Raw genomic sequence first — 27,185 nt, 5'->3', positions numbered from 1 at the left:
AGATTTGCTCTACCAGTAACTTCCATTTACTTACAGGAGCATAGATTTTTGGTAAATATGTAATAATGGTGATTTTCACGGATCTGATTTTGTTTGCTTTAAGACAGTTATGGACTGTAAGAAAAGGCCCACTGGAGTGCATTAGGGTTGTTTCATGTGTTTTGGAAAATGATATCCAAAGTGCAGACCCCTAGCAGCTTACTGCAAAGTGATAGGAACACGGTGATGCCCTGTGATTACCCACAAGTAGAACCCTGCAGAAAGTATAGGGCTTGCTGTCTAATCATGCCAACTCTATCACAAGATTCTACCAAGATTCTACCTCCAGGGACTGATCTATGGGAAATTTGGTTCAGTCATAGCCTAGGTTGGTGTTTCTGAGTAAATAAATTAGTTTTTTTACTAAAGAAAACAGTGAGTCTGTTATTTAAAAAGTGGCACACTGCTGGTTTCATCCTTATTCTTACTGGAGTTTGGGTTTGTAAGCCAATAATTTTAATTTTGTTGCCTAAGGAAATTCATACTACCTTTCTGTTCTTGTACATAAATATTCATACTAACATCAAATTATGAAACAGTAGACATCCCTAAAGTACCTTTAAAAGATAGTTGTTTTTTCTTTTCAGTAGGTCTCTGATCATTTCACCACAGTGTTTAAAAGCACTCAAGGGATTTGATATATATTACATTTTTAAAAAAGTAAACCAAAGTATTAAAGAAAAAAGCCTTTATGTATTGCTTCCAAATAAAGACTAGATTGGATGGAAGTAAAAAGTTCTGAACAGGAACCAAGGTCTGACCTGGGAAACACTGTGATCTGTCTCAGGCAGACTCATAAATTCCCTGGATTAAGAGGAGCATCTGAAAGTTTAGACAGGAGTATGACCTTTAAGTTTCCTTTCAATTCTAAGAGTCTGCAATATTCTGTATAAAACTTGAGCCTCAAGAGTGGTTGAGAATAAACTCTGGCAGATGATCCTGTCATGGATTCTTCCAGGAATTGGAGCCATCCATTTGTGAAAGCAATGGAGTATGCAAAGGAAATATTAGGCCAGCTGAGGACTAGTGAATCATTCAAGGCTAGGGCACATGACTTTTATCTTTTAGCAGCCTGGTGTCACGGTTCAAAGAGAGCAATCAGGGTGCAATCAGGGTATGTGATGAGCTCAGGCTTAGATAGAGAGCACTGCCACCTTTTCAGCATTCTGTTGGCTAAAGCACACCACAAGGCTAGCCCAACTCAGAGGTGGGGGAAGAGCTTGTTGAAGTTGCAAAGTCACACTGAAAAGGGCATGACTACAGGAAGGGATGAAGAGTAGAAAGGAATTTCTATCAAGTCAATCCAACATCCACATAGAGAATATACTTTGTTAGATTATTTATTCACTTTACTTTCCATTTGATTGATTTCCATTGATTTATAAATATCCCATTGAATATTTCATTGATTCCTTTTGGATTCCCTCCTTTAAAAAAAAAAAATTCCTTGTCAGAGTTCAACAAAGCAAATAAAGAGAATCATAAATTTTAAAAGGTTTCGTATTACAGATAGTATTTTACCTAAGTTTAAAGTATTTTTAAAGTATCTGAAGTTTGTTCCTTTGTGTTTGGCCTGCCCTTTTATTCTACACTTGCCAATTTTGCTTGTTTGTTTCTAAATTTTAAACTTCTATTATCATACCTAATTGTGGGGTTTTGTTTTCTTCTCATTTACCTGTTTTTGACTCTCTGTGATTGCTCAATCTGATAATTTTTATTTCTTTAATTCTAGGTGACAGCCAGTCATTATTTCTTCAAGTATTTCTCCTTCTTATTTAATTTTTTCCTCTCCACCTAGAACTCCCATGGATCTTACATTTTGTGTTGTTTTCCATAACTCCCATGGATCTTACATTTTGTTTTAAGTTTTCCATATCTTTATCAATTTTAGGTGGCTTTTGAAATAGAGAATTTCCCAATCTTTTAGTTCTCTAATTCATTCTTTGTATTTTATCATTTATTGTTCAATCCAAACAATCAGTTGTTTCAACTGGTTCTTTATAATAGCTTGTCTTTTAGATAGATGATAGATAGATAGATAGATAGATAGATAGATAGATAGATAGATAGATAGATTTTTTTTTTTTTTTTTGCTCTAGGGATCTTTGTTATGCATATTTTGAGTTCTTGTTCTGGGTCATTTATTTCTTCTGTAAAGTTTTTAAAATTTATTGTGAGGTTTTGTTTTGTTTTTATAGTTCTTGCATTCCTCACAGATTTCATAGGTATTCCTGTTCATACCTGAAAATTATTAGACACTGTGCCTGGGGTATGAGGGCTTTGACCCACCTGATGAATTAAGGATGATGAAGCCCTCAGGGTCAGATAAACTTTCATGTTGCAATCTGGGATCATCCCTTCTGACCTTAGGAAACCTCCCATTACTTCACCTAGGCATTGCTCTTTTCCACAAATTACCTCCTTCTATTGAGCTACTCTATACTTTTGGGGAAGAAAGGGAAATATCAGGATCTGTCCAGATGAACTGCACTTGTTAAAATGCTTCTCAACCCAGTCACATCCCAACTCCCCAGTGTTGCAATGCCTTCAGAGACTGTGGCTCCTATTGCTCCGTTGGTAGTGTCTGTGGGCCAGGTAATCATGCCCCTAGGGCATGAGTGAGAGTGAAGAGCACAGCTGGAAAGCTGTCTTAACACTTCTCCTCCATTTATGATGCCTGGTCCTCTGCCTCAGTAGGCTGTCATTTACCTCTCCCTCAACACACACACACACACACACACATACACATGGATCTTGGCACATTCTGTTTTCTAGAGAGTTTCCCGAGGTTTCATTAGCTGTGCATATTTTATAGTTGTTATTTGGCTCTGGAGTCTATTATCCTCCCCTTACTTCCATGCTGTCTCCAAGGGTGAAGTTTGAGAGGAGCCAGCAGCTCTTTCTTTTATGACATTCTGCTTAGAGGCAACTTCTAAATAATTGTTATTGCCCCATCTTAAAATGAGGGGCACTTTTTAATGGCAATTTAAATCTTCTTCTCCAGGCTTGGCACTGTATTCCCTATAGATATCTGTTGCTTATGATAAAAATAACATTTGTTGGCTTTTCCAAAGCTTGCTGAAGAGCTTGCTGAACAGCGTGGTCCAATTTATTAAAATTTAATATTAAGAATTTACATCCTCAGGCCTGGAGTTAGGACACAGAAGTATGCAATTTAAGAAATTATCCTGGGTGATTCTCATGTACTTGGTCCACATCTTATACTGTAAAATAATTGCTAAGGGCAGTCTCAACTCAGTGAGTAAAGCACAGTAGAAGCCAATGGATATCTGTTAGGAATCTCCTATTACCCTTTCGAGGAAATAACCTAACTTCTTTTTTTTTTTTTAATAACCTAACTTCTTAAAAATTATATGCCCCTTAGGCAAGGAATCACAACATTTTCCAGCAGACTACTTTACAAAGGAATTTCTTGGACATATTTATTCTAGTAATCTCTCATATTACTGATTCTCTATGTTAAATATGCCAAAAATATTGTAAAGACAGGTTTATCTGGTCCTGAAGGATTTTGTGCCATGAAGATAGCATGGATTCAGTGTATGTGAGGGCTGGTTGAGTTTCTCAATGGAGACATTTTCCTTCTTTACCTAGAAACAAGATGTGAGCAAATGCATTTCTTTATTGCCCACTTCTGTGGGGTTGACTTTTATGGATCACTTATTCACTGAGTGTGTCATCATTTGAGGCCCATGGATTTATGCAGGTATCTCTCATCTGACTGTCTTTCTGGCATATGCCGAAGGCTGCCTCGGTCACTCAAGATGACATTAGAATTGTAGCTTGAAGTTACATGAATTTTCAGAACACTCAGCATATCTGCATATCATGACAGTCTGCATATCATGACTTGTGTTTATGTTTCTTCGTGTTTCTTTTTCTCTTTCTTTTTTTTTTTTTTTTTTTGTTGACTTTTTTGAGAGTTTGCTTTACTTGTGAGGAGGCTTTTTGTTTTGGTTCTGTTTCAGTTTTTGAGTTTTGAGCTATACATCTCTGTAATTACTTCACAAAAATTAGTTTCTGCCTTCTGAATGTCTACTTGCAATCCCATAGAACCTTATTTATAACCTTATCTAATAAACTTTAGCACTTTATGGTTCAACCATTTTCATTTTTGTATTTTTTAAATTTTTTTGGCTGCATAAAGTATACTTTATTGATGATGCATGACTAGGTAGGGCTCCCCAAGTCCCTCTTCTTCAGGAGATCTGGGATGGAAACTGTATAGGTCGGGAGATTCTCAGTATGTTGGGGGATGAGTTGGGGCAAGGACTCCTCAGCAGCTGAGGGTCTCTCTCTTTCTCTTATTCCTGCTGGGGCTGGTGGTCCAGGGACTCTTACTCATAGAGACCAGGTAGACCCATTCAGCTCAGGGATGACCTTGCCTAGGGCCTTGGTGGCACCAGTAGAATCAGGGAGGATGTTCTGTGAAGCCCCTTGGCCATCACACCATAGCTTCCCAGAGGGGCTTTCCATGGTCTTCTAGGTGACAGTGGTGGCATGCACTATGGTCAGGAGTCCCTCCACAATGCCAAAGTTGTCATGGATGAACTTGGCCAGAGGGGCCATTCAGTTGATGGTGCAGGAGGCATTGCTGATGATCTTGAGGGAGTTGTCATACTTCTCATGGTTCATGTCCACCACAAACACGGGGGCATCAGCAGAAGGGGCAGAGATGATGACCCTTTTGGCCCCACTCTTCAGGTGAGCCCCAGCCTTCTTCATGGTGGTGAAGACCCCAGTGGACTCCACAACTTACTCAGCATTAGCATCACCACATCCGATGTTGGTGGGATCTCACTCCTGGAAGATGGAGATGGGCATTCCATTGATGACGAGTTTCCAATTCTCAGCCTTGACTTTGCTTTGGAATTTGCCATGGTAGAATAATACTGGAACATGTAGACCATGTAGTTGAGGTCAATGAAGGGGTCATTGGTGGTGACAGTATCCACTTTGCCAGAATTAAAAGCAGCCCTGGTAACCAGGTGCCCAATATGGCCAAATCCATTTACTCCAACATTCACCATTGTGTCTAAGGAACATGACTAGCACTGCACCAGAAGATGTGGCTGTCTGTCTAATCAGAAGGAGCTCAACCATTTATTTTTAGATCCATATTGAACTAATTGACATTTTCCCTCATTTATTTAAGATCTAGCAAAGTGGTGGGTATATATTTGGTTCACAGTAGTAAGTGTTGAATAAGAATGAACCCATTGAGATGAAACCTACAGGATTCCTTTCTTTATAATACCATCCTGTGGAATAGAATTAGGACACAAAATTATCCATACACATTTAGAATCTATATAACAAACCAAATGGAAAAGAAAAAGTTTTTATCTCATTGAAATTTCCTATCCAGATTTATAGCTTATTATTTTATAATTTAAATTTAATATGCACATATATACATGTATGTATATTTGTTTTATGTAAATATGTACATACTTCTATATAAATACACATTTATATACATAGTTATGTATGTGCATATACACATATGTTGATGGTAAGAACTCTATTTATGTACAGAATGTACTATAGCATTGTGTGTAAAAGTGTTTCATTAACAAATAGAACATAATTCAATGCATTAAGAAACTTGCTCTTTTCCCTGTATCATATGTCACTTATACCACTTACTGTGCATCTTAACATTTTCTCCAAACATCAGGCCTTTTTTTTTTTTAATTGAATTCCATTTAATGTCTTTTCTCCCTCCTTGTAGAACATATGAGAGAAAAACAATAACAAAATGCCCACCTACATGGAGTTTACATTAAAGTGGGAAAAGACACCAAATTGTGCTTCTATTTGTATTTGCTTTATGATCTAGGCACGCAGTTCCTCCAGATAGCTGTTCTCAGCAGTAGTAAATAAAATGTTGGCTCAAAACAAGTTGTCAAAGAATAAAAAGCTGCTCTAAACACACTTCTCAGCTCTACATAATAAAGTTGTGATCAGTAAAATGATAGATTGAATCCTAGACCCACCATACATCTGACCATTCACCTCTTAAATTATTAACTTCTTCCAATGCCCATTTAGTAAAAATCAAATTTATATAAATATGTTATCAAATATAAGTACACAATTCTTTTGGAACACTTTTGCTTATCTTCTTCCTATTTTGCTCTTTACTCATAGATTTATTCTCACCACCTGTACATACTTTTATATTAGAGCTGTGAACACCCTATTTTTTTTTCTAACTTTTCATGTCCCTTGACTTTCCTTGTATCTAAGAAGGAGATATTTCTTTGGGTTGGCCAGGTTTAAAGACATTTTATTGCAGTGTTTAGTGGACAGAGATTTTAAATAGTGTGGATAAATGATAGTAGTATTTGTTACTATTCTCCCTTTCTCTTTTTTCCCATCTTCTCTCTTGCCACACCCCCACCCACTACCACTTGGTAAGTGGTATTGCTTCAAGACAGTCAGAAGGGAAGCAAGTGTTGCTTGCTTCCTCAGAGTTGAGGGATGAACCACTGTTTTCTATTGTCCTTCATTATGTGTTAGATTCTTTTCCTCCCAGAAGCCTAGATAGCCATAAATTGAAAGATCTCTTATGAGAGAGCTAAGGAATCTATCTTATGAGAGAGCTAAGGAATCTCTTCTACCATATATTTGAGACTAGGCTTTATTCACTCTTCCTGGCCAGATAGCTCTACACATTCTAGAAAATAATTTTTCTTAATTATAACTTGTCTCTCTCTTATTTCCTCTTTTTTTAGCATAGACCATTTCTCATAGCAGAATAATAAAAGCCAAAACTTTGACTTTACCTTGGTAAAACAAGCATGTTTTTGACAGCTTTGATTCAAAAATGTTAAAACATCACTTGCTGGACTATCCCACATTTAGGTCCTTCAACCAAAAAGAAGATAGTAGGAAGGGAAAAATGAAGCAGGGGATATCAGAGGGGGAGACAAACCATGAGGGTCTATGGACTCTGAGAAACAAACTGAGGGTTCTAGAGGAGCAGGGGCTGGGAGGATGGGTTAGCCTGGTGATGGGTATTAAAGAGGGCACGTATTGGATGGAGCACTGGGTGTTATACGCAAACAATGACTCATGGAACACTACATCAAAAACTGATGATGTAGTGTATGGTGATTAACATAACATAATAAAATAAGATTAAAAAAAGAAAAAAAATCACTTGCATAGGAAGAAAAAATTGCTATAATTCTGCATATAGACTGGAGTAAAACATAACTTACTAATAAGATGGGTGGGAGTTAGCTTTATTTTTCCAGTCATCAGACAGTGTATATATTCTGTCAGAGACTTCTTAGGGTTAAATTTTCTGAGTTAAAATTTGAGTATACCTGTCCAAAATATTAATATAATTTTAATTTTAGTTTACTAGCATCTCTTATAGGATTTGAATGTGTAGCTAGAGAAACCAAAATGAACTTCCTAAATTAGCCATGGAGGGCATGGGTGATAGAACATGAAGATGGGGAACCTGAGCTTCCCATGCAGTTTGTGATCCTTTGTATCCTGATCCTTCATCATGCCCTCTCAAAAGACTATGGATTCTCTATGGAAGAGACTATATGTTATTCTTTTTTCTTAATAATCTAGCATGGTACATAGTGTCTAGTATATGCCAAATAAGTTAATGAACAGATGAATTAGTATACATCTACTTTATTTTTGCATAAATGCTTAACCGGTAAGACCAGATTTGAAGTGATTACTGATCACCTTTCTATACTCAGTCTTTGGTTTCTATTGTTCTTAGCATTATTCATTGGATTTTAGCAACACTCATCTAGGGGAAAAAAAATGCTTCCTGCTGCAGTCTCTGAACTTGCTACTACTTCCTCTGCTTGAAATGCATTGTTGCCAAATCTTCACATTTACTTCGTATTTACTTTCTCAACATTTAGGCCTCAGCTAAAATATCACCAATTTAAAGAGACCTTCTCATATAAGCCTATCTAAGTTAGCAGCCTTTCACCAAAACCCAGTTGCTCTAGTTCATCCATTATTTAGTTCTTTTTTTTTTTATCTCATCTCACTTATTGATACCTATAATAATTTTAGTGAAATATTTATGATTGCACTAGAGCAGGAACATTTTATTTTTTCTCAAACTTTATCCTCAAGATGGTGCCTGACACACAGAGCATACTCCATAAACACTTCTTGAATATTTGAGTTAATGAATAACTATGTGTGTGTGTGTGTGTGTGTCTACTGCTAAGTGTTTAATTACTATCTTTCTGATAAAGTCCTGAATTGTAGCATTTGCTGATTTCTACAGGATAGATAAACACTCCCACTGTGGCCAACTTCAAGTTATCAATGTCATGTCATGTCACTGAACTTGGTTGGGAAATTATGTACACAATTTCCCCTTTTAATCCTGTGCTATCTGGCTTGAGCTGGCTCCAGCATACCAAAATTATTTTCGTCCATCAAGTGGATGCTCATTAATGACGTTAGGATGCCAAGCCTTCAAATGTTTCCAAACTCTGCAACCTACATTTCTCAACCTATTTGCTGCCAGTTCACTAGACCTGCTGATCACATGTCCTCATTTGGTTGTTAATTTTCCATCTGCATGTCCTTCCTTTCTCTCTCTAACAAATGCCTACTAATACTTTAAGATAAAACTCAAAAGTAACTTGTATTTCATAATTTTCATCAAAAAATATTTTTTTCTATATACCCAAATAACTATTTGATTGACTTATGTTTTTATATTCCTCATTTAGTTATATGTTTAAGTAAGGCATGCGTGTGGGACTGTAGCTGGCTGTGGGCAGAGGACATATTACCCTCATCTGTACATTACTAGCATATAGTAGAATGCCTAACATATAAGGAAATCAATAAATATTTGTTTAATTTACTGGAATTTTAGTAGTTTAGTGGATTTCAAGTGAAGTGATAGTTCTTAAAAATGAAAATAGTACTAGTTCAGGTCCCTTCTCAATAAGAAAGCATAGGGGCACTTGGGTGGCTCAGTCAGTTAAGCATCTGACTCTTGGTTTCAGCTCAGGTCATGATCTCAGGGTCCTGGGATTGTCCCTGGCTTTAGGTTCCAGACTCAGCACAGAGTATGCTTGTCCCTCTCCCTCCCCTTTTATCCCCCCTGTGCTTCTTCCCTGCTCACACTTGCAGGTGTGTGCCCTAGAGTCCTCCACACTGGCACATGCTCTCTCTCTTTCACTCTCTCAAATCAATAAAATATTTAAAAATAAGAAAGCATAATTTTTATCACCTTATATATGATGTACAGCTCCACAACAAGTTGGAGAGGCACAAATTATTCTTTCCTTAAGAGTAAGAGGTGATTACCAGAGGGGAGGGGGTTTGGGGGATAGATTAAATAGGTGATGGAGATTAAGGAGTGCACTTGTTGTGATGAGCACAGGGTGATGTATGGAACTGTTGAACTATTGTATTGTACACCTGAAACTAATATCACACTGTATGTTAACTAACTGGAATTTAAATCAAAACTTAAGAAAATAAAAGAGTTAAATCAAAACTTGAAAAAAAAGTTGTCAAGAAAACATTTAAAAAACTAAGTGATAGACATGCACACTCCCATCTTGCAAATCCTCCACTTACACCAACCAAAATCATTTTAAAATTCAGCCTTTGAAAAATGGTCCATTATAATCACAATATGCATTTTTAAAAGTAATATTACTTATGAAATATGATTCATGGTTTTCCTTAAAAATGAGCCTCTATCTTAAAATATCCCAACCCACTTAGGATTCTCTGTGTAGGGTTCTGCAATCAAAGCCAAAGTCAACAAGAAAGTATAATCTTTGTTTCCACTGAAACTTTGTATATAGTGATAACATGTATTCTCTATCAGGATTCCATTATTCTTAGGTCAATTAGCCAAATATCACCATAGTAAAATCCCAGCAAACCACATCATCAGGATTTCTATAAAGGAAAAAAAAAGAATAAGAATGATTTTTAAGAGAACTAAAAATCAATGCTGTGTAAAGGATATTATAGGAAACTCACTAATTAATGAGAATTTTATAGGAGATGCATATAACAGATTTTATTAATCAGTCTTCGTTTACAGTAAAGTGAGTATATGTAGCTTCCCACCTGATAAGAGATGCACAAAAATACTTCAGCATATAAACAGTTTTTAGTGTATAGTTATTTACAAGAACCATATTAGTTTACTAATATCCTCTGAATTCATTTTTTTATTGCTATATAACAGATTTGCCACACATTTAGCAGCTTAAAACAGCACATTATCTCACATTTTCTGTGGTTAGAATTCCAATCAAGATTTAGTTAAGTTTTGTGTTCCTGGTCTCACAGGCTGAAATCATGGTATTGATCAGACTGTCTTCTCATTTGGAGGTTGTATTGAGGAAGAATCCACTTCTAAGTTCATTCCGTTGGCAGAACTCATTTCCTTGTGGTTGTATGACCAAAAGCCTGTCTTCTTATTGACTATTGGCTAGAAGCCACCCTGAGCTCCTAGAAGTATCCTAAGTTATTTTCCTGCCACACATACTGCTGTCTCCTTCGGGGAGCATACAGTTTGGTAGTTTGTTTTTTCAAGGCCAGCAGGAGAGTATCTCTAGTGAAGATACTCACAAACATATTAATATGAATCTAACACTATCATCTTTGCCATATAATATAACCTAATCAAGGCGGTGACATCTCTACACTTTTGCCATATTCTGTTGGCTAGAAGCAAGTCATAAGAACCACCCACACTCAAAAAGAGAGAATTCTACAAGGTTGTCAATCACTGGGAGTCCACTTGTGATGTTCGTGCCATATTCTCATAGTACTACAATAGCTGTTTCTCCTACATGGAGAGAAGTGAGTACTGAGTGTTGGTAGAATGAAAACAGATTTTCTATGACTAATATATTTTCATGGTAGATAATTCTAAACTATAGATAGTTTCAAACTATCTCAGTCTTCCCCATTGAACAAAAAACCCAGAGTCCATTTTTGTCAAACTGTAAGGGAGCGTATTTTATTTCATTCTATGAAGGAGAATAAGCTGGGACATTTTCTGACATTTTTATTTACTGGAAAAATAAAAGTAAAGTCTTACCAATTAAATTGTTGAGAAAAATGAATGTCAGGTTTTTTTCTAGACTTAAATAGTACTTTTTTTTTTTTTTGGTCCCCCAAATCAGGTCATCATTATAATACAAAGGGCTGTGTTTGGCAATAAAACATATGAGGACATGGTGGCTTAACTAGCTGTTTAATGGCATATTTTCTAAATGATGTGCTTTCCCACATTTATCAATTTTTAACTGGCATCATTTTATTTGACCTTGCTAATTTCAATGAAACTTATCAAGCACCATACTCATTGCTTTAACATCCTTCATTTAATTTTTTTCCTCTTCTGTCTTTTTATTCCAGTGTTTTGTGTTCCCTCTGCACTTTCACTATTCCTGTCCCAGTGTATCAGTGTCATGCATTAGAATTTTTCTTGAATAAGGCAGGGCACACTGTGAGTTTCAGTATTTATATTAACTGCTCTTTTTGGCTGGTGTTTATTTCAATCTCAATACTCATCTGAGGTGTAGAGGTGAGAAAAAAAAAAAAAACAGAAAAAATGATAGCACTTTCCTTCAACTAACAACATGCAGTAGAGATTCAAGATAATTGAAACAGATAGACACAATAAAGCAATTAAATTTTTACTTCTTTTTTTAATTTAGCTTCTGGCACTCAACTAATACAAATCCTACACATAGACAAGGTAGGATAGGGCCTGGGATAAAGAAGATTGAGAAAGCTTCATAACAATAAAACTAAATCTAATTTTATTTTTATTTGACTTTCAACCAGGAGACCAAATGTTGAAATCAAAACAAACCCTAAGGCTTGTACAAGCCAGTATCCAATGTACTCAACAAACCAGCAACTTGCAGTATTATATTGAATAAACAGCTTCGTGTCTGATGGAGAAAATAAAGCAAAAACTTGAAACAAATTCTGCTCAAATTTGGATTACAAATTTTGATTGTATACAAGGGAAAACAAAAACAACAAAATAAAAACTAAAACTAAACTAGCAGATCAGTAGAGAAACTAAGCCACTTTTGGTTGTGAGGGTAAATCTTAAATATATCAAGATTTATATATGGATTTTGATTTACTATACAATTTTATGAACTGGAAGAATTCCTTTCAAAAATTAATTTAACTGTATATGGAATTATATGAAGTTATTTTCAGATAGTATTTGATAGTGTAACTGTTACTATTCTGCTTTTTTCATGATGCTAGCAAATATACATTTTCCACAGTTTTTTTTCCCATTAATGTTCTTATAATATCAGCCCAAAATCCTGAGGTCCATCATAGTTTTGGGTAAATCCAAAATGGCTATCACTATGAATATCATATGGAATTTCCATTTAGATTCAGAATATATATCCTTAGTTTTGAAGACTACATTGAGATGTATATCATCTTTCTTATCTGTGAAATTTAAAAAAAACATAGTTTCGGGCGCCTGGGTGGCTCAGTTGGTTAAGCGACTGCCTTCGGCTCAGGTCATGATCCCGGAGTTCCGGGATCGAGTCCCACATCGGGCTCCCTGCTCGGCGGGGAGTCTGCTTCTCCCTCTAACCCTACCCCCTCTTGCGCTCTCTCTCACTCTCTCTCTCTCTCTCTCTCAAATAAATAAATAAAAAAAAATCTTTAAAAAAAAAAAAAAAAAAACAGTTTCAAAAAATGCACATTAAATTATTGGTTGTATAAGGTTAATTTTTCAAAGTTTAGGATATCAAATTAATGAAAAAATACAAGAAGAATGAAGTTCAAAGCAATATATTTAGGAAAAATAAAGAAGCAAAAAAAAATTGACAAGGTCCAATTAACATCTCAAATTTAAGGTATTCGAAACTCAACTTATGATCTTCTCCTCTAAATTTGATCCTCCCCTAATGTTCCCAATCATAATAAATGACATTTCCATTTTTCATGTGTCTCAGACTAGGAATCTGGGTGTCATCATTTACATTTTTCTCACACAAACTGCCTGCATCTAACCTATCACCAAGTTGTGCTATTTTCTTTTTATTCTGCTGTATCTCAAGTGGTCTTATTTTCCCCATTGTCACTGTTATCACATTAGTCCTGCCATCATTTCTTATCTCTACTACTTCACTAGCCTGACAATACCTTTTTCAACATTTCTCTTACATTCCTCAAATCTTCTTTATTTTAGTAACCAGGGTTAATTGTATTATAATAGTGTTTTGTGGTGACACATGGTAGTTATATTTGTACCCAACAAAGCATAATATATAGAGTTGTCCAATCACTATGTTGTATACCTGAAACTATTTTAACATTGGGTTTCAACTATGCTTCAATAAAAAAAAAAAAAAAAAAAGAATCAGATTACATTAGTTTGGGTTTTTAAATCCTTCAATGGTTTTGTAATAAACTAAGGGTGATATTAAAAATCCTCAACATGACTGACAGATTTCTGCTTGTCCTTGTCCCTGAGTATCTCCCCATCTTTTTCAAGCCACATTCATTTTGTTCACTTTGTTTTGGTCACACCATCACTGACACTTATATATTTTACTACCCCAGTACCTTCTCTGTTTCAGCCTCCTCACATGGTATATTCTTACCCATCTTCTGACCAAATGTCTGATCCAGTGTTACTTTATTCTTCACCCTAATATAGATTATGTCCTGTTATCACTTTGCATGTCATATTGTTCTGAGTAATTTTCATTTATACCATTTTTACTCTAATGTTATTTGTATGATTAACTTATTGCCATCATTTCCCTTCAGATATTAAGGAGTATAAACCCAGAAAATTTATTTGTTCCTTCCTCTATTCCCAGTTATCTGGCACTGGGCTATTTCATAACAGGCAAAGAAAATGATTGTTGACTAAATTAGTAGGGGGCTAAAGATTAGCCTACATTATAAAGATTTAATATTCAAATAATGTTACAATTCTCTAGTTGTGATGTGTTTTAGAGAAATAACAGAGGAGTCATTGGAATTTAAAGTTAGAATAAATCTTAAGGTCTCCAAGGTCATCCTTTTATTACCAACTGAGTCTCAGAGAGAGTAAGAGGCTTGTTCAATATCATGCCATTGGTTAAAGTCAGAGCAAGGACAAAAAGTGAGGTCTTTCATCTTCTAGTCTAGTGTCTGTGCTATTGGTAGTCTGGGTCTTATTACCATGACTGTATAAATTTGTTTAACCCTTACTAATGTGGGTATCACTTTTGTATCTATAGGTCACTTAGGCCTGTAAGAAACTACTCTTTGATTTTTCCAAAATGTCACTAAGTGTACATTTTTCTGCATCTCTAACCTCCCTGTTTTTTTCTACTTGTTCCTTAAATATAGCTGTTATTCAAAGTTCTGTTTCTGTTCTCCTGCACTTCTTATATTCTGTAACAATTCAGGATGAATCCATATACTTCAAATCTTTCAACTATTATCTATAAGATAGTTGAACCAAAATTTAAATCCCAAGGTGATCTGTTTTCCTGTCTTCATGATCCAAATAACTATCTACTGGATATTTCTAGTAGTAGAAGTTGGGAATAGCAGTAGTAGTTGGAAATCTCTTAATATCCTAAACAAAATAAGAATCATCATATACTCTCCAAAATAATCTTCTCTAATCTGAGATTTGATGTATAGTATTATCATTCTTCTGCATGCCCAAATCTTTGACAAGTAAGAAGTCACTTCCACTCTCTGCTTCATCCCAGCCAACTTGTCATCAACTTTTGTGGACTCTCTCATTTCCAGGCTCTGCCTCCTCCTATTTATCCCTACTGGCATGGCTTTGCTTCTATTGCCCCACTTCTCTACACTGAATTATTGCATCAAATTTAGCTGGTTAACTAGTTATGTCTTCTTTAAGCTACACTTCATGGTACATCCAGGTTCCTTTTTAAGCTAAAAGTTTATCATGCTGTTCTTCTTAATCAGATGTTTTACCAGAAAATATTTCACCTGTCTTTCATATAAAATGCGAATATTTTAGTTTATTCCTTATGATTCTTGGTCATTAGTGACAAAACCGCAGTCAAATTAATTTGAACAACAACAACAAAAAGAAATTTATTGTTTCATGGACCTAAGAGTCAACAAACTACCAGAAAGGCAAAGATAAAGCTGGACATCAGATAATAACTAAACACAGGGACTCAAACACATTGAGTTACTCTTTCTTTGTTCTCTAAATTTCCCTAAAGGTTAGCATATTCTATTGCACTTGTACTCACCTTTTTGAAATCAGGGGGAACTTTAGTTATAGATAGGACTCAGACTTACGTGAAATAACACCTTTTCTTTCATTTGAGATTATGATAATGTCTCGTTTTCTAAAACATTTTTTGTTTCAATAATAACAAAAAGGAGGATGATTAGGGCCAAAGAAAAGGAATAATAGGAAAAGAAATACCTTCAAATTATTGAATTTCAAATATAAATCCAAAGTTCTTAAATAAGGATATGAAATTTAACGTGTGTGTTTGTGTGTGTGTCTGTGTGCATGTGTGTGTGTGTGTGTGTGTGTGTGTATTACTGTCCTATTTCAGTCAGATTACAAAGTTTGAACTTTATTTTCTCTTTAATAGTATAAAGTGACTTGCAAGAGAAGCTGCAAACATCTTTCAGGGAAAGAAAATAAATTGTGGTTTCAGAAAATATTTACAATACAACATTGTACCTGCAGTTTTGTTCAATAAAAGACCATTGTGTTGCTGTTGTTCAAAATGTGAAGCCAAATTTTTCCTACTGTTGTTTCATTAGCAGAGTCATGCAATTGACAACAGCATCCAAAAGAAAGTAGTATTTCTCAGTACTCCTTAATTTCCATATGTAGCCACAGAACTTAGCACAGTATGCATCTGAATCTAATTTGCTTCCTTTCTTATTCGTACATAAAATATATGTTTTCTAAATTGGTTTAATGGAAGCAATTATCAGAACCATATTCACTAGAAGTTCTGTGTGTGAGGAAAATCCATAAAAATAGAAAATATATTTTCTAGATAGATTTGAGTAACCATTTTAGCTCAAGAAGTAAGCAGAGCAGTGCTATGTGATTGAACAGCATTCTTATTAATCTATCCTGAATGCAATGTGTTCTATTAGAGTCAAAACTCCTTGGGGATTGCTGGGACATTGTTTTAATACTAAATTCTCATTGCCACAAGTAAAAAAAAAAAAAGCCTTTTCATATAGTTAGTATTTACTGTGTGAAAAGCTCATAAAATAAGCTGGTAAATATTTGTTATATCAAGAAGGGCTCTTCTTTTCCATAAGTCAAATTTAAAACAATTTGTTATTGACCTAAGAATTGGAAAGGCATGAAGAGCCAACAGTCCACAGCAAGTGGGTCATGCATATTTGAATGGCATCTGCATCACAAAGTCTCTGTGTCTAAAGGGTTTGTGTTTCCCAGTAATTGCTGAGTGTTTAAGATAGAGAGAACAGCTGATTTTTGAGTTTCAGTTTTATCTATTTTCAGTAACACCAGTTCTACCCAAATATATGGGACATCTTTCCTATTCTCTCTTTTCATGCCAAATTTATACCTTTTTTATTGTCCTTTTAACTTGAATCTTATAGCCCATGGCTTTACAGAGTAAGGCAGCCCTGCTAAATTTTTGTTCTATAAGGATAAGGATAGGGATACTTATAGTGCTTATTAAGAGAGAACATTTAATCTAGATAGAGTGCTGAGAATTAAAAGACACTCCTGAAGCTGTTACATTGTTTGAAATATGAAAAAGAGGAATGGGTGGTAAGATTGTTAAAGTAAAACATCAATAGAAAGTAGATAGAAGGATTCATGTATGCAAATCTACTTGTTGATCTGTCATTTGTGCAAATATAGGAATGCTATTTCCAATGAATACTTCTTAAAACTATAGCCCTCATTATATTTTATATGAGGTCTCATAAAAACTCAAAATTAAAGTTACTTCTCATAAGCTTAAATTGAACAAAACTACAGGGGAAAAAGGAAATATTTTCTCCAAATCTCTCTGGGCAAAATGTGGAAAGCGTCAGAAGCTTAAGAGAAATTACAAATATTTCAGGATAAAAGTTGATTAGAAATGCAAGAACCTAGAGGTAGTTTTGAAAAGTATTGTAAAATATGAAGTACTTGTTAAAGTATTCAAGTATAAAAAGGTAGTGATAAAAATGTAATTCAAAGTTGCCCCTGGATCTCTCTGTTGACTGAAATAAGTAACTCTTACGTCAAAACTGCACTTCTTGGGTATGAAAATTCAAAAGCAAAAAGTAGAAACTCTCCATTGCTCTTTGTAAATAGTCCAACAGTGTGTTTTAATACTCCCTATAAGTGATCATGTCTGAAAACACCACCCGTTCGTTAGCAAAAGGCAGAATTTAAAAGTTGTTAGGCAGAAGTCAACCTGCAAATAAACACTAAATAATTAGTCTCTGTGTATAATTCACAGAGAGCCTACTGCTACAAGGATATTTAAACAAAACTAATATTTTATTAAATAAAATCATCATTTCTCATCTCCCTTATATTTCCACAATATTTATAGAGAGGTTACCCAATACACAATTACACAATATTTAGAGAGAGTATCCCAACAGTCAGGATCTACCATAGTTAAGCAAATTATATTTTATGCCATTTCTCTTATTATTATTCATCCATCTACGTAGATATTTTATAGAAAGTATGCAGTTCTTCTGTTTTGTTTCTTTCAATTAGATTTTCTTTTTTTTTAAGATTTTTTTTTTTTTTTTTTGAGAGAGAGAGAATGAGAGAGAGCAAGCACATGAGAGGGGGGAGGGTCAGAGGGAGAAGCAGACTCCCTGCCGAGCAGGGAGCCCGATGCGGGACTCGATCCAGGGACTCCAGGATCATGACCTGAGCCGAAGGCAGTTGCTTAACCAACTGAGCCACCCAGGCGCCCCTCAATTAGATTTTACATTTCCCTAACTTGTTTACATCTTGCATTTTTAATGATCACAAATGTAAACTATCCCAAACTATTCCCTGATTTCCCGAGCAGGAAGTAATCATCCTTTCATATCAATCTCTTTAAAATGTTTGTCATTTGTATACTGCCTATTAGATTATATTTGTTAGTAATAATTTGGATATTGTTGTATAATCTCCACTACTAGATTTTAATTTCCCTTAAGACAATCAATCATTTTCATTTGCTCATTCACACTTAAAGATACCTGGTACCTAGTAATCTTTTTAGTAAATGTTGTCTGAATAAATATTCTGACTATATAAAGAGACAGAGTATCATATGATTTTTTATTAATTCTAAAAATACACACCAAAAATGTCAATATGCCTTGATTAAAGTCTCTAATTGATTAATTATCATTAGGAAAATTTGTAAGTAACTTTATTACAGAATTGTCACCTTCAGTTTCTTTTCATTTATACTTAGAACTCATGTCAAATGATGACATTCCAGAATTCAGGACCAGTCACTAGTAGTCATTATAAACAGGGTAGTATGAACTATGTTTTTATTATTAGCTGCTTTATGTATGTAATTGAACCAAATTATGATACTTAACACTTAATCAAAATAACTTCTCATGAACAAGTTATTTTGTACAATTTTTCTTTGCTTTCTTAGTTACTTAATGACTATAAAATGGTTAGCATTGTGAAGTAAATTCTATGGTTAGCACTTTAATTATATACCAGTCTTTTATTTTGAATAATGTGTTATGTTTAAACAAATGTTATTTTTATTGATTAAATCATTATAGAAATTTATGCAGTGACATATAAAATATAATTCTATCTTCTGGAGGGTAACACTTTAAAAATCATCCATAAAGGCAAAACTGCCTTTTCCTAATTATAGAATGGTTTCTAGACATGTTTATAATCAATATGAACAGAGAAAAAAAAATCCTTGGCCAGTATTTTGCCTTTTTACATGTATATCATATTATATTTGAAATTATTTTATAATGTGATTTATATCATTAATGTAGTTTATCAAATCTTTTTGAAATGTATGTTAATTAATGATGCCTTCTAAATGAGTAAGTTTTCCTTCAAATTTCACTACTTAAAACAAAGGTTTTGTTAGTAGAATAATATTAGTAAAATAATACTAATTTACATTTTAACTTAATTTCTTATCTCATATATCTGATTTCTCATTGATGTGAAAAGGTATTTACAAAATGAAAAAAAGACAAAATTCTAACTAAAATTATTTTTAAATTCATAAATAAAATACAAAATAAATTAAATAGAAAATTAAAAATTGATAAAATAATTTATAAGCTTTTATACCAGAAAATAGTGGATAACTCTAATACATATAGTTTTTTATTATTCATATATTTTAATGATTGTATTAATAAATTAATGTAAAAGAGTATAAAAGCACACAACAGACAGAATCACAAAAAGGAAGGTAAAATGATGAAATATATTAAAATTCATCCCCAATGAAAAGATATAATTGAGAGCAGAATTTTTCAAACTTGCTTTAAAAATTATAATACGTTTGTCAAAAAACACTAAATTCATTAATTTTGTCTCTCTTACCTGGACACATATCTGGACAATATAGACAATTGTGTTTTTCCAAATCTCATATAGAAAATTTTTTCATTTTTACTGTCAAATATAATTCCTAAATATAAATTTTGTAAGAGTTTTTTTTTTTTTTTACATGCTCTTTGTCACATTAAGGATGTACCCACTGATTTCTAGTCTGTTAACCCTTGTTTTTACTCACGAAAACCGCTGAATTTTTTTGACATGCTTTTTAGGTATATATGGAGAGAATGTTGTAATTTTTTTAAATTTTGTTGATCTTGGAAATTAAATTGATTAATAGAAATATTTTTTAAATGCGCATTCCTTTAAGGTAATAAACTTATGCATCTAATAATTTGCTATTTTTCATTTTCATTTTTCCTAATACTGCATTTGAATAATACTTTTTTCTCTAAGCAAGCTGTAGATTTATATTCCACAAATTTTGGTGTTTATGTTTTAATCATTCAGTTTAAATTGTTTACTAATTTCTATTGCATTTTTTCTTTAGTCCATGTGTTACTTAAAAGCATATTTCAAATCTTCAAACATATAAGTTTTCATGTTATCTGCTTTTAAACTGTTTTTCTAGTTTATCCAATCAAATGTCAGTCTTTAAAATTTGTTGAGGCATGTTTATAGTAGATTATATGAGGAATTTTTTTGAAAATTATCTGATGTGCTTGAAAGGATTGAGTTTTCTATAGTTGGTGAGAAGTCCCTATATTGATATTAAATCAAATTGTTAATCACATTTTTAAAGTCTTATCTGCTCTTAATTTTTTTTTCCTATTTTCATTAACTTGCTGAGGAATATGTGTCAAAGGTCCTAGCATAATTTTCTATTTATCAGTTATTTTCCAGTAGATTGTTTGATGTTTGCTTTTTATTTATGAAGGCCATGTTAGTAAAATATGCATAATTGTTTAATATTGTTTTTTTCTTCGTGGTGAATTAAACTTTTTATCATTGGGGAAATATCCCAAGCACTCAATGAAAATGAAAATGAAATATCTTTCTTTATCTCCAGTGATGCTTTTTGTGTTGTGTTCACTTTGATATTAATATAATTTTACCATGTTTCTTTTGTTAGTATTTTCAGGTTATATCTTTTCCAAACTTTCTTTTTCCATCCAGTTAGTATTCTGTTACTTTAGATAGATATTTTATATGCAGAAGGTAGTTAAATCATGTTTGCTTGTTTCATTTTTAATTTATAATTGAGTGCAGCTATATTGCTGTTTTAATTGGAATACTAAGTACAAATATATTTAATGTACCTAATATTATTTTTTAAATCCACCACATTTCTCTGTTTTTATTGATCTGCTTTTTGCTATGCTATTTTTCTTCTCTCTTTTGCCTTTCTTTGCATTGACTAGGTAGTTCTTATTACATTTTTTCCTGTTACTTTGAAATTTATAGTCAGTTTTACGATTTTTAAAATATTATTCTGGACTAGCTTACAGCATGCATCATTGCCTTATGAATAATGTTAATATTATTATTACTAATATTAATGCCACATTTACATTTCCCCAGATAATAAAAGGACATAAGAACACTTTAACTCTATTACTGAACCTTTTTGACATGCATGTCCTTTTATTTCATGTTTTAACAATTTTCTGTATATTTCAAACTCTTCCTGCACAATATTTTTACTTTTATACAGTCAGTATATTTTAAAGATTAATCTATAGAGTTTACCATTTCTATTGCTCTTTTTTTGAACCCTTATTCATCAAAAAATTATTTTCAGGGCCAACATATCATAATCGGGGTGAGATATACTTCCTGTCTGAAACAACTAAAAAGTAGACAAAATATATGAAACAATAGTTTTTAAGAATGGCCAATGACAGTGATTTCTGAGAGGTGGGAAATTCGTACGATAAATTCTACAATAGCTGCAGTTTGCTACCTTGAAAGAGTTTCTAGGGCACAGGACAGAAAAGGAGAACCCAAGCAGCAAATTCTCAGGGAAGGATACTAGAGATGGAGAGTTGCACTGAGAACACTCCAGAGATCTGCAGATGGCCTCTTAAAATAGTCAATAGAGTACTAGTGAGTGCAACTGTGCGGGAAAATTACTTAGGCTGGGGAAAGAGCACAAAAAGGCTTAAAGAGAACAATATACAGGGCTCAGTCAGGGTCAGGAATAGACCCTGTTCCCATTATTTTGGCTGGAAAACCTCATAATTTACAACACATTAGGCAGAGTACTCAAAAAGATTTTGTCCAATAGTTAAGATTAATCAGCTCCAGACAAAATACTGCTTCAGTCCACAGTGAAAAGTCTTAAAGGCAATGGCATAGCAGTTTCCACGCAATTAAATGCATCCCAGATCAAAGCTCAAGAAGAGTAGTAATAAAAAATATCTAGCACTCAACAAAATAAAATTCACTATGGCATCCAATCAAAGATTACTCAGCATGCAAAAAGATAGGAAACTACCCAAAAGAATGAGGAGAAAAGTGAATTAACCAAACCAATGATGAAATAAGCAGGGGTTAGAAAGAGTAGGAAGGGATATCAAACCAGTTAGTATACAGTGTTCTATTAGTTCAAAAAGTTAGAAGAAAGATTGAACATATTTTACAGAATATAGAAGACAGAAAAATCCTCAAATTTTGAGAGGGAAAAGCTACAGTGGTGAGATGAAAATGTTCCTGGAGGGAATTCATGACAGATTAGGCATTGCAGAGGAAAAGGTTAGCGAATTTGAAGACAGAGTAATAGAAACTATGCAAAATGAAACTAAGAAAAAAAGGACTCAAAAAATAAATAAAATAATACAGAGAATCAGTGTGTTTTAGGGCAACTTCAGGAGCTCTAATACATGTGTTATTAGCATCAATGAACAAGATAGGAAGAGGACTAGAAAGATATATTAAGAAATTATGGTCCCAAGCACTCAATGAAAAGCCATCATAATATTTTTTAATAATTTTAAATTTGATATTTCAAGAGACATTAATGAAGTCAACATGGGAAAGTTTAGAACATACTTAAATAATCTTATATTTATAATGTTTTTTGCTTTGCATTACATTTGTTAAGAGCACCATAATTTTAGTGTTTTGTGTCTTCAAAAGTCTTCATAGGGCTCTGCTGTTGAATCCTTAGATTTCAACATATTTTCATCTAAAGTGGTTCTTTTACTTGTTTTCAAACTCAAAATGGTGTCTTTTCTCTTAGATCCATATACTCATATCAAGAATGCCAAGGAAAGGGGTGCCTGGGTGGCTCAGTTGGTTAAGCATCTGCCTTCGGCTCAGGTCATGATCCCAGGGTCCTGGGATCTAGCCCTGCATTGGGCTCCTTGCTCAGTGGGGAGCCTGCTTCTCCCTCTCCCTTACCTGCCATTCCCCCTGCTTGTGTGCTCTCTCTCTCTCTCTCAAATAAATAAATAAAATCTTAAAAAAAAAAAAAAGATCACCAAGGATCTTTTCCCTTCTTTTTTCCTAGATTTGAGGAAGGACATCCTCAACAGGCTTCCTTGGTCTTTTTTTTTTTTTTTAATAATTGACACACGTGTTACTATATAGAGACCTTTAAGTCTGTGATTCCCAAATCTGGCTTACCAGTAAATACCATTTGGATTTCAGTTAACTTAAATTCTTATCTTCACTCTAGCCCCATTAAATTAGTCACAAGTACAAGGTAGGGAATCAGGAATCATCAGTTTAATAAGATTCTAATTTAACTCCTATGATCTCCCAGTTTCAATAGTAAGTCCTCAGCTATGAAGGCATAATGCATTTTAAAATAGTCAACCCATCATATTTCAAAGGGAATGTGTTTGAGTCAAATTTCTAGCAATAACTCCTTGACCACTGAAAAAAGAAAGCAACTGATTGGACAATATTTCAGATAAAACATTTAGATATAACATTTGAATACTGTCACATAACCAGTACAAAAACCCATAAAATTTATAAATTAGTTTGGTATATATCATGTGAAGTAAAATGTATTATTTAAATTGGAAATGAAATAATGTTATCCTATAAATTACATGGAAAGGTATTATTTTTAATACTGATAGAGAAAGAGGAATCATCCATAAAACTTGATATTATAGGTTTTAGAGATTATCAATAATTTTTAATGATATATAGCATTTTGTGCTATTCATTTACCAACTGTAAGAAAGTCTACAAAATGCAGCATGCTGCATTACTTGTCTGAAATATATTACTTTTCTGGCTTAATCAACCGTCTAAAGGAATTAGGGAGAAATATGCATTCATGTTTCTTTAAAACCATAAAAAATAGTTTCATAAAAGCAATTTAACATGTTTTGATTTGAAGGTACCATATGAAATATTACTTTAATCTACTCAAGATTTTTTTCAACTCTATCAATTCTGGTATCCTTAAAGCCCTTGTCTCAAAATCTTCTATTAATAAGTTGGTATTTGCATAATTTTAGCTGCTAATGGATTAAGGGACTCATACGTATTTTGAAAAAAAAGGGAAATCAGTTTTAATGCCAAGATTTTTGATTCCCAGCTAATTGATTTATTTAACAATAACAATTTCATTTATATAGTAACCTCAAAATCAAAGCTTCAATATAGCAAATACTAATAAGCAGAAAGTTTTGTGTAAAGATTTGCAAAACTCATAATTTCTGATTTTCAGTGATTAAGAAGGAAAGTGGATACTTGTTTTGGCATTATTTCTTGGATTGGTAGTGTTATATAATTTTGTCACTGAACTAATTCCCAAAGATCCTGGTCTAAAACTAATTTTATCTATCATTTATATATTTAGTCAGTAAATATGTGTTATTTTTTGGATTGTTCTAGGAAGCATGGCATTTTGGTACACTGCTGGATGAATTAAGTACAAGTTGGTCTAAATTTGCTGAAAGATAGTATATGAAAGATTTTGAATATCTTTGATTCAGGCGTGCAGCATTCAAGAACCTAGTCTAGAGGAAAAAAAAATGATGGGTATTTACAAAAATTTAGCCAGAAGGAAGTTCACTGAGCATTGTTGAGAGTAAATAATGAAGTATAACATATTAAATAATAGGAACTATTATTAGGTTGCAGGATCAACAATGACATAGGAACATAGAACCTCCTGCTAAGTGAATCCAACCATGTTTTTCTTCATTTACTCACATTGTGGTATAGAGGCGCCTTCTCCTTCTAAGAATAAGGTGTATAATGAATTATGTTTCAGCTTACCTCGGCTCACATTCCAATGAGTATCTGTTGGTTCTTTTGGGGTTTGCCTGTTTTCAGGTCTTCATTTGTCCTGTTAATTTCTGTTCCTGCTCAGATGTTGATACCAGGCAGGTCTAGTGGCTCTTAATGAGCTCTACTTCTTTGTACTCTGTATTTTGAAGAGATACATTGCGGTCAAGTTTGTTGTAAATATTGTCCACAAGTGTGCTGTTTTTCTGTGCAGATTCAAGAAGATTCAAAATTGGCTTCTGTCACTGATACCATGTTCCAAGAATTACTATATTCATCATTTTAAACATGAGAAAATTTGATTTCTTCTTGTTAAAAATAGATGGAAAAACGGGTAATAACATTTCCTAAAATAAATCTGTAACTAAGACAATGGAAGATTTAAAGTTTTATCACATATGTCTGCAGCTTAGTAATACAGAAGGTGAATTTGTTAATTGACTATCATAATGATTAACGTGTAGGTATTTACTGTAGATGCTCTTTCAATTTTTTTTTCCCATTTGATCTGATAACTGGCATAGACAGTTTTCTTTTTTTTTTTTTTTTTTAAGATTTTATTTATTTGACAGAGAGAGAGACAGCCAGAGAGGGAACACAACCAGGGGTAGTGGGAGAGGGAGAAGCAGGCTTCCCGCAGAGCAGGGAGCCCAATGCGGGGTTCAATCCCAGGACCCTGAGATCGTGACCTGACCCGAAGGCAGACGCTAAGCGACTGAGCCACCCAGGTGCCCCGACAGTTTTCTTTTAACTTTACTCCCTGGGATGCATGTACCTTACAGTCAATAAAAATTGCATGACCTTTGTGGGAAAGGATGTAAAACTACCCATAAAAGTTGAGCAAATGCTGGGAACAGACTTATAAAATGGCTACCTATAATTAGTGCATGGATTTGAGTTAACAACACAAATTTGCATTTATGACTTTAAGCCGTACACTTCACTCAGGTTTTTTTTAGAAGACTATTAAATCAGTAATTGTAATGCTAATAAATGTAGGTTACTATTATACTTTCTTTGTTTTACTCCTACCCTCAATCTCTCTGACTGATGATATGGCATTTCCAGCAAAAATTGGCAATTATAAGACTGAATTAATTTTTTAGTACACTAATATGTCAATTATTAGCTTTAGAAATCATGAGGAATAGTAGAATAACAAGTACATAATATTAAATTATTATTTAAATGGAGATATTAGAACTGTAAAACCGGTAATAATGGGATTAGGTAAAAACCTATTATTGTCAAGATCCTGTAATTTTTAAGAAAAGTTTTTGTTAATGCCAAGTAACAACCACTGCAGTGCCTTTCCATTAGTTGGTTTTAATGATTAGGATTGATATCTCCCACTATGTAACAAAATTGAAAGCTTGGTAGTATTAAATTGTAAACTCCTTCCCATAGCATGGAACAAAGGATTACATTAGTGCTGCAGAACTTGATACAGAGCGAGGGCTTAATAAATGCTAACTGCTTATATTTATAACTTGAAGGACTCAAATCCCAGCTTGCTGTATCCACAGTTTTCACATACTCCCTCACACTCTTGTGGGCACATTTAGAAAATAGTGCTCATTTGAGATTACCAGGGTGCTTTACTTTTCTGCAGACAAGATAGAGAAAGGAAAGGGGGAACTTGGAAAAGCTGGGACCTAAAAGTCAAGCCTTTAAAAACTGTATCCATTGGATTAATTTAGGTAAGAAGATTACATCAGTTAACATTCTCCTTCAGAAGAGCTCCCCAAGAATTTTACTAAGGCTTCACATATATTTCCTCATTAACAGAGCCTGCCTTCTATGGTGCTTATTCAACTCTTTTACTTTTTTGTTTCTTTCTCCAACCACGTCTCATGATTTTGTTCTGTTTGTTAAAGTAGAAACAGCAATGCCTCCTGGTGCATAACTCACAGTTTTAAATACATTACATGATGTAAAACAGCTTGGCAAACCTTATTACATTGTACAAATGAGAGGAATATAATGACAATACTTCACTCCCATAAAATATTGAATTTATTTGTATATAAGTTTTTCTTAGATATTTAATCCTATGAATTATTTACTGGCTTGAAAGCTATTAGTATAGTTGGAAAATTCAATACTTTCAGGGAAAAGTGTTGAATAAACCTCATACATAATTAATGGTGCATGCCATTGTGAACATCATCATGTTGAGATGGAGGTCACAATTAATGAAAGGCTTAAATGACAGGACAAATAATGGCTATTGGCTCTTCAGAATGTAATGGTGATTTTGCATAGGTACCCTAATTTATTAGCTGCATTGTTTATGAAGATTATCATCCATATAAGAATACCTCTCTTTTTTGTAACTTAATTTTTC

This window comes from Halichoerus grypus, chromosome 4 (assembly GCF_964656455.1).
Source record: "Halichoerus grypus chromosome 4, mHalGry1.hap1.1, whole genome shotgun sequence".
In the NCBI taxonomy this organism is placed as follows: domain Eukaryota; kingdom Metazoa; phylum Chordata; class Mammalia; order Carnivora; family Phocidae; genus Halichoerus; species Halichoerus grypus.
This window is presented reverse-complemented; position numbering follows the sequence as displayed.